Source organism: Bacillus rossius, unplaced genomic scaffold (assembly GCF_032445375.1).
Source record: "Bacillus rossius redtenbacheri isolate Brsri unplaced genomic scaffold, Brsri_v3 Brsri_v3_scf32, whole genome shotgun sequence".
In the NCBI taxonomy this organism is placed as follows: Eukaryota; Metazoa; Arthropoda; class Insecta; order Phasmatodea; family Bacillidae; genus Bacillus; species Bacillus rossius.
The window spans coordinates 162,501-172,500 of NW_026962503.1; the positions used below are offsets into that span (position 1 = coordinate 162,501).

Sequence of the window (10,000 nt, forward strand, 5' to 3'; positions counted from 1 at the left end):
CTTTCTTGGGCGACTTGCTCTTTGGGGCAACCTTCTTTGGCTTTGGAGCACGGGGTTTCTTCGTGGGAGGTTTGGACACCTTTTTTGCCTTTGAAGGTGCCTTCTTGGGCTTGGGGGTTGCAGCTGCTGCCTTTTTTTTCTTTTCTGCTGTAGGCGGAGTCTTCTTGACTGGTTTCTTGCCCACCGCTGCCTTCTTGGCTACGGATCGCTTCTTTTCCTTAGGGGCAGCTGCACCACGCTTGCCGCTTGGAGCCTTGGGCTGGTCCGGAGCACCGGTGGTCCCTGAAGCCAGCTTGAAGGAGCCAGACGCACCCTTGCCTTTGGTTTGGACAAGCTCGCCGCTAGCCACTGCTGCCTTCAAGTATTTCTTGATGAAAGGTGCCAGCTTTTCCGCATCTACTTTGTAGGTAGAGGCGACGTATTTCTTGATGGCTTGCAGTGATGAGCCGCCCCTTTCCTTGAGGCTCTTGATCGCAGAGGCCACCATTTCAGATGTGCGCGGGTGCGCGGGCTTGGCTCGTGGCTTCTTCGACGCAGCCTTGCCTTTCTTCGGGGAAGCTGCCTGTGATGGGGCAACAGCTGGTGCTGCAGTCGCTGCTGCGGTATCTGCCATGACGAGACTGATCCTACAGAATGCAAGAGCAAAGTGAAAATAAAATTTTTCTCTCTGCAAATATCTGGTTACCCAATTTTCTGGTTGCGGACGGTTCAGAAAATTCTCGATGCCTTGCTCACGTAGGGAGCAGCGCACTTTGGACAGCGAAAGTAATGTAGGGCTTCTTTAGCACTGATTTTTCAATGTTTTCTAAATGTCAGCAGTCTACGATGACATAATGGGCAGTTCCACTAATAGTGTAATTTTTTTATGGCAGCTGCACTGTTTAATTTGCACTGCGAGCTGTTTAAATTTACTGCTACACCAAACAGGGAACTTTTCATTTGCAGATGTTATTCAAGGAATCAAATACGTAATTTGTGCTGGAATCACTTGAAAATGGTTAAATTAACTTAGGTATACTTTAGTGTATAGTATGCTGAAAATGTGGAGATAATTTCATGAAGGCTGTTTGCTGTGGAAGCACTAGCAAATCACCTTGTTCAGTGCCACCTGGAATGGCTTTCTTCGTGCACCTCCAAGGATGATGTGATTATTATTGTGAGTAAATTTTGTTTACATTTTCATTGTGTGAATAATAAAACTTTTAACTGTACACACAACAAGCATTTCACTTGGATCTGATGCATTCTCAAGAGTGCAGTTTCTGTTTAGCTTTTAAAACTGGCTGCCCTTCAATTCACTCAAGGTGCAGATGCAAGTTGCTGATGAAGTATTCCACACACATGCTACATTGGAGAAATATTTTAATAAAAATTAAAACTCTTGCAGGATTTCGAATAAAAACTATCCTATTTATCCCTTCTATGTTTTGGTACTGCGAAATTGAGAGAGGTAAGTAAGTTGTGAGGTTATTTTTACTTGCTTGCATGTGAGGTTAGCAGAGCAAAAATATTTTTGAAATTGCAGATACATGGTCACTTTATTTCGTTGCAAACATTTATAAGCTCGTAATCTTATTTAAAGTCTCCATACTTAATGCGTTTGGAAAACCTTCTTTCTCTCAATTTTACAATGGAACAAAATTTTACTTGTATGTGTACATTAATTCCATCTCTAAATGATGTAGGTTTACGCACCGAGATCAGGTACATTGTAGAGAGAAAAACACACGAGTACCTGCTTATTTTGAAGTTTTAATGAGTATATTAAAAAAAAAAAAAAAAAACGATAAAAATATAATTGAAAAAGTATATTATTCACGTATTTTTGAGGATGAGGGGAGGGGGTGTTTTTGTCCGATGGTCGTTTATCTTTAAAGAAATTTCCGTTGGACCTGTGCGTCTTGCTCTGCCAATTCTCGAAAAATGAAATATTTTAAGTCGTCTTTTATGTGCTAACTTCATTATATTTGGCTGCATTCGTATTTTTATTAGTTTTGAAACATTCATGTCACGGAAAATAATCATAAACCAGGACAAAAACGTTTTGACTAAATGTTCTAGGTTGGTTGTAAAACATTTTCTTATTTTATTTCACATCGGAAACATCTGTTAAGTTGTAAGCTTTGTAATGAATGCGACAGTCACTTGTTCGCTGAAGTGTTTGTTTAAGAAATTAGTATTGTAAATTTGTTTATGGTCTTGTTAAATGAAATTTTAAGTGAAATCATTTGGGAAAACAGAGGCTACAGGAATTTTCAACACAACTTGATGACCGACGTTGTGACTAGTGTGGGAGTGTGTGCTCGTGTAAATATCAATTTTTCTTACTCCTCGTGCCGGTCAACAGGAAAACAGCGAGTGTGTTATCTCATCGCGGGCGTGTGATTGCGTGTGGTAAATTGTGCTAGGTTAATTACCGCAAAACTCCACTGTGTGCAAATATGTAGTGTGTCGCTGTATGCAAATATTTGGTATGTCTTTTTTTTTTTTTTTTTTTTTTCAGGCAATACACACTTTGAATTTTACACAATTTCGATGCTGCAACCTAAGTGTATACATGCGAATAGGATTGCTTAAATGAAAAAGTAAAGTAGGAGGTAAGTGCAAATGTTTCCAGGAGGTTATGCACACACAATCTATTTTATGAATTAATAGTTATTATCTAAGAAAATGATAGAAGATTATAAATAATGTGTGCAGAATAATACAGAATTTGCATGTTACACAAAAAAAAAATATATATATATTCCAAATATTGTTAGCAAAATGCACCTAGATTAGTGAGCTGGATTTTTTTTTTTTTTTTGTATTTTTGTTCTGTTGATCCCACGTGGAGTCAAGGCTCCGGGATATAGAACATGTATGTGCAGACAATTAATATTTACATGATGCAAGTTACCAAGAAAAAAAATTTCAAAAAAAAAAAATACATAACATGTTACACAATTTAACTTTATGCAAAACATGAAGCAGCTGTTATCACAAGTCCATTCAACAAATTAACAGTTCAATTTCTCTATTATCAATCAAATTAAAGAATAGCTTCAGAGGGTAGGTAGGATATTCTAGAAGAATTTTTTTTACTGTTTTTTTTTTTAATACTGGTAAATTGTTTTAGTTATTTTCTGTGATATTAAGTTGTAAAGTTTTACTCCCAAGTAATTTAGTCCATTTTCAAATCGCCTAGTGTTATGTTCAACTATCCTCAATTTACTAGCATTTCTGGTGTTATACCTATGTGCGAATATCTAAAAAAAAAAAAAAAAAAAAAAATAATAATTTTTTTTTTCTTCTTTTTCTTAAGAATGAATAAAAAGTTTCTAGAACGTATTCATTTATGGCAGTCAGGACTTTAAGTTTTTTGAATTTTGGTCTGCAGTTAGATGATTTTTTATCTTTTGTTATTATTCTAATAGCTCCTTTTTTTTTTTTTTTTTCCCCCAATGTTATATGGCAGAAAGAGTAGAGCTATGGCTACTGTGACATCATGCATTGATGGGAAGGTTATTGTTGGATAACAAAAATTTAGATGATATAATTTTTATTTTTTTCCATACACAACACATTGCAGGTACAATTTTACAGGTTACAGCTGTACCACCTCTAGTATTGCTGCCGACCATCCAACAAATGAGCACACTAAACAGGCATTGATGACATTGTTATCAACGTCTTTTTGAATCTCTCATTATTATACATAACTGCCCACTGAAACAGAGAAACTTCAAAATAGGTGTGTGTGTGTGTGTTTATATATATATATATATATATATATATATATATATATATATATACATATATACATACATACATACATACATACATACATACATATACACTTATATATTTATTTTTTCACTTTGAATTTTGTATGAGGTATACACATGCAAAGATTCACAGCTACTGGGTGGGTGAGTGAGTGAGTGAGTGAGTGAGTGATTGATTGATTGATTGATTGATTGATTGATTGATTGAGAGAGAGTGAGTGTGTGTGTTAGGGGGGGGGGGGGAAATGTGGTGATTGTGGGGGAAAAAAAAATTTAAAATTGAAATTTTTAAAAAAAAAATTTTTTTCTGTAGGGTGCAAAATAGTAGTGCCAACGGCACGTGGTGTTCCCAAGCGGTCACCCATCTAAGTACTAACCACGCTCGACGATGCTTAACTTCGGTGATCGGACGAGAACCGGTGTGTTCATCGTGATATGGCCGTTGGCAATGATATAGATGTTTTTTTTTTGCAGTTTGTATTTGCCACTCGAAATAGCTATACCAGGTGTGATTGTTACAAACAACAGGAGAAATCGTGTAATGAACACTCTTTTACTTCCCCCCCCCCTCCCCATACACAACACCCACCACCCTCACCATCCCAACCACCAAAGCCCTCTTCAAAATACACTCTCACACACACACACAAACCCACACTCTATAACTGATGAACATTACCATAACTTCTTAAAGCCATTAGATAATATTTAACTCAAGAAAGGTATTGTGATATGTTTAAAGAAAGAAAGGTGAAACCTTTAACTTTACCAGCAGGTATTAGTATCACTGAGGTATCTTCTAGGTTGTAGCAGCAATAGTAGTAATAATAATAAAATTAAATAAGGTAATAAAAAAGAAAAGTTATACATGTGATCAAATCATGAATGTATAAAACTGGAATGAATTTAAATTTTTTTTATTTTTCTTCATAGGCTGTTTTGAAATTGATGAGTAAGTGCCTCTTCTTTTAAATTTTTTAATGCTGAACACTGTTACATAAGAGATGAATGTTTAGAAAATTTAAAAAAAAAAAAGCTAGCCCAGCCCCCTCCCCCCCTCACACAAAATCCAAACAAAAAAAAAACACCCTCCTTCAAAACATCACATAATCATCCAGCCAGCAGTGCAGACGAGAAATTTGCACTCGGGGCCGCCATTTTGACGATAAATTCTTGCATGGCACACCAAAGGTAGGAAAGAATTTAAAAAAATAAAAATAATGGGCGAGCACCCTCGCGTCTGCCTGTAGAAAATGAAGTTAAAAGTAACATAACCTAAAGACAGGCACACACTAGGGTGCTCCCAGGCGGTTGAGAAATTTTTTCCCGCCAAAAGACTTATATATATTATTTATTTTACTGTTTTTGGCAGGGGGCTATGTCGGTCTGTGTGCAAAGTAGTTCCTACTCCCGCCGCCAGGAGCGCGCGCGGTGGGTAGCGATGTTGTTTTTTCTGCTTTCATTTGTTTATTATTTAGAGGGTTAATGCTATGTAAATGTACGCAAGTTTGGTTATGTGTCGGTAGTTGTGCGAGATTTAATTTCCGAAACGAAATTTGACTTTCATCGGCCTGCATTTCTCACTTATTCGGAAAATACATGTGTGTTTATGTATGTATAATAATCGAGTGATTTTGTAATAATTTGGAAGTTTTGTTTGCGTGTGCGATGTGGGGAAGAAAAGGTGTGCACACGAGTCCTAGGGCTATATTTTTTTTTATTGCGAAATATTTACTTCATGTGGTGAAAAATTTTAAATTATTTGTGATGCAAGTGAAATTTTTTTTTTTTTTTCAGTTGGGTGATGTGTTTGTCCTCGTTTGTGTGCAAGGAAGCAAACATGCTGAAGGTAAGGGGCCATAAATGACACTTTAAAATATTAGTTTACCATTAATTTTGGTTAAATATTAAATTGCCATATAAGTAAAATCATGTCAACTGTTGTATTCCACCCAGTATAAGCTGTTAGTAATGGGTACTTAATATAAATAGAATAAATGTAAGCATTTTCGTCTGCATGAAAATTCACTTTTTTTTTGGATCCATTTGTACTGTGGGTAGTTAAATAGTACATTATGTTGTTTTTACTTCGAAGTACAAAACATCTTGTGCATGATTGCAAATTCAAACGCAGTTAAGCATAATATGAATTCGAATTATGTGTGTGTGTGTGTGTATATATATTTTTTTTTTTCAGTTTTTTTTTTTTTTTTTTTTTTTTTTTTTTTTTTTTTTTACTGTGTCCAGTTTTAGCACAAATGGAATTATTTTCAAAGTGAATCGATGCAACTGGTCTTTGCCATTAATATTGATATATGATCTAACTAAATTAAATAGAAAGGATTTTTTTATTTATTTTTTTATATATATAAATATATTTGTAGCAATGTACTAATGACCACAGAAGTAAGCAAAAAAAAAAAATATATATATATATATCTCAGCTAGTAAACCATGCGTCTTAAAGACTTTTTTTAATGAAAATATTTCTGCCTTGGTTAAGCTTACATTTACTATCATAGGGATTGAGGGAATTGTAGAACAGCAGCAGAAGCATTTCCTTTCATGATCATGTTCTTGGTCCTGAAAAGGACCGTTTATGTAAGCATGTGCACACCAGACCTGCTCACTTGGAGCTGGTGTATTTGGTGACAGCCTTGGTGCCCTCGCTGACAGCGTGCTTGGCCAGCTCCCCGGGCAGCAGCAGTCTCACGGCCGTCTGTATCTCGCGGCTGGTGATGGTGGAGCGCTTGTTGTAGTGGGCGAGGCGGCTGGCCTCTGCCGCGATGCGCTCGAAAATGTCGTTCACGAAACTGTTCATGATGCTCATGGCCTTAGATGATATGCCAGTGTCCGGATGAACTTGCTTCAACACTTTGTAGATGTAGATTGCGTAGCTTTCCTTCCTCTTGCGCTTCTTTTTCTTGTCGCCCTTCGAGATGTTTTTCTGGGCCTTGCCCGCCTTTTTGGCTGCCTTACCGCTCGTCTTGGGGGGCATCGTAGGTCTGAGCTGTGCCGCTGTCGCTAGATGAGTGAGACGGGAACTGAATTTTTTTCGTGAAAAGTTTTCTTGGCTTCTTGTTGCGCGACCAATCGGAGCGCTCCGCGGCTCGTGATTGGTCGCGCTCCGCGGAGGGACGTGTAACAAAAGTAATTTCCAGCGGCCGGGGCGCCACACTCACACACTCTTTACCGCGCACTGGTACGAGTAGGACGTCCTACTCTTAGCCTAGCCTGGTTCTCTACATAGGGAGCTCAGGTCAGTGGCCAGTGTGAAGGTGACAGGTCGGGTAGGCAGGCTGCGTTAGTGCGGACAGTAACTGCGACGCGCGACACCGCGAACAGGGCTACCACGGTGGTCCCTGCTTTTTTCAAAGCAGGGTGCCAACCCACTGCGATGGGAGGAGAGGAGGAGGAGCGTATGGACTGCGGCACGGCCGTTAAACGCACTCATGAAGGCAGCGAGCCAGGATGCAGCAATGCAAAAAAAGTTTCAGGGGCGCAGGACCCCAACTCTAGCGAAAACGGTAGCGAAAGTGAGGATGACGAGGGCTTCACTGTTCAGAAGCGCCGAGTCCGAAAATCAAATAATGCAGGCGCGAGCAGCAGCGAACAACCTCAAGGGCACGAAGCCCCGCGTTACAAACGAGTGCCGTTTGTAATAAAAAATTCTCAAGTGGTCGGCAATATCGGGCCTGTGTTCGCGCAGCTCGGTATCAAAAACCGATTAACAATTTCTAAGAGGCAAGAGGTCAAGGTCGCTTTTGACTCAAAGGCCGACGAAATAAAAGGCGTCAATTGGCTCAGAGCCAACAACATTCCGCATCACACCTTCTCCCAGCCAAGCGAGCGCGGCGAAAAGGTAGTAATTAAGAACCTCAGTCGCTTCACTCCAGTGGAGGCTCTCAAAACAGAACTTCGTGCCTTAGGTTTCGAGGTCACGTTCGTCAAACAACTAAGTTTCAAGTTCACTGACAGAAATACGGGCCGTGAATCCTACGAACCGTCATCATCGTTTATTGTCACTGTCGCCCCGAGTGCGCGGGACATCTACTCAATTAAGACTTTATACTACACAAGTGGTATTAAAGTAGAAAAATACCGCAACCGGCCGGAAGACATCCCACTGTGTAGGCGATGTGGCGACTTCGGCCACACGACAGGGAACTGCAGTCAGGTCCCTAAGTGCATCCGATGCGCGGGCCCGCATCCTCGCGATCAGTGCACACTCCCCGAGGAGGCGCCTAAAGTGTGCACGAACTGTAATGCGACAGGGCATACCGCGGCCTGGAAGCAGTGCCCGGTATATTTAAACCGCGTCGAGGCTAGAAAGCAGATTTTAGCCGAGCAGGCAGCGCAGAAGGCAGCCCGTGTTGCGCCGCGAGCGCCCGCGCCAGAGGCGACACACGCGAACTTCCCCCCCCCGGCACCTACGCGACGGCCCGCACAGGTGGCCGGGCAGGTAGCTGCGCGCGCTGACGTCACGCATACCGGGGCGCAGGGCAGCCAACCGAGCAGACAGGAAACTCGCGCGACCTTCGCTTCCACTGTCGCTGGGCCCAGTGCACCGCGCCGCACAGCCGAGGAAATCGTTCAGGCGCGTGTAGAAAAGAGCGAGCAGCGAACAGCAGCACAGATAGAAGCAAACGAAACTAGAACCGTGACAGGCCTGGGGGAACTCGCTGAAATTCTCCGCCTCTGCGATTACTGGAACCTGGTTCAGGCCTTGGAGCCATATTACCCTCGCATCCGCGCCGCGCAAAATACAAAACAGCGTCAGACCATTTTGCTGGAGGCCCTCGCGAAAGTGCTTCAGTAAATGGCTGTAGACAGGGGGAAAACACTACAAATCCTTAATTTTAATGCAAATGGCATTCGTGCCAAATCCTACGAATTAGAACAATGTCTTTTCGTATACGGGATAGATGTGGCATTAATTTCGGAGACAAAATTAAGGCCTCACCATCGTTTTAATATCAGTGGTTATACAACCTATAGAACCGACCGCGACACCCTAGGGGGCGGTACAGCCATTCTCATTAAGCACGGCATAAATCATCACCCTATAAAAATAACTGGCTTAGAGCACATTGAGGCCACCAGCATAAATATTCGTAACAAAAATGCGCACGTCTGTATGTCGGCAGTCTATAAACCACCGAACAAGCCTTTATTGATTAGCGATTTAAATAAACTAATAAATCCAATGCAGCACTTTTTCATAGCTGGTGATTTAAATAGTAAAAACGAAGACTGGGGTTGCAGAAATACAAACCCAGCGGGGAGAAATTTAACTGAGCATGCGGCTCGAAATAATTACGAAATTTTTGCTCCAAATTCGCCGACTAGCTACCCAACTAATGGGGGCATGCCGGAAATTTTAGATATAGCCTTTACCAACATTCCGGGAGCACAAGTTACTTCCGAAAAATTAGATGAGTTAGACTCCGATCATTTTCCTGTATTAATACAATTGACTTTTGATGCCCAGTTTTGCGCGGCCATTTTTAACCGAACTTTCGGAGTTACCGACTGGGACAAATTTCGCGATGATTTAGAAACAATTTTTATTGAACCACCGACGATAAACACTCCCGAAGAACTTGACACGCATGTTAAATTGTTTACTGACACGATTACAGACGTGCGCAAAACACACACGAAATTAATGAACAAAAGAGAATTTACAAGAATTAACTATCCAGATGTCGATATTTTAATCATTTTAAAACGTCAGGCGCGAAATAACTATCAGCGAACGCGAACACCGCAAGCCAGGACGGAATACAATCGCCTAAAAGCGCAAGTTACTCGAAAACTTAAACAATTAAAAATAGATAAATTCGGGAATCTAGTAACGGAAGTCGCTACACAGCCTCGGCAAATGTGGCGCCTCACGCGCACATTAAGAGGCAATAATAAATTTATTTCTACTCCCGCAATAATTACGGACACGGGCATAAAATATGACGCGGCCGACAAGGCAAATGCGATCGCGGATATTTTTGAGAAACAATTTTCGCCGAATGAGGATGTAAACGACCCTCAATTTACTCGAACCACTACAGTCGCGGTAAATAATTACCTACAAACAGCCACGCAAATAGAGCCGGAACTTATAACAATTCACGAACTATTAAGAACAATTCAATCGCGACCTCAAAATAAAGCAGGCGGACCTGATGGAATTAATTTCGAATCACTCAAAAAATTACCATTTTCAGCACTCGAAT

General features: G+C 40.7%; 1 non-coding gene across 1 annotated transcript; it reads right to left on the minus strand.

Moving 5' to 3' along the window:
• Positions 1–4,095: 4,095 nt before the first annotated feature.
• Positions 4,096–4,214, minus strand: LOC134544198 (5S ribosomal RNA). The gene has a single exon (XR_010077590.1). It is a non-coding gene; the product is annotated as a 5S ribosomal RNA (ribosomal RNA).
• Between the last annotated feature and the right edge of the window lie 5,786 nt (positions 4,215–10,000).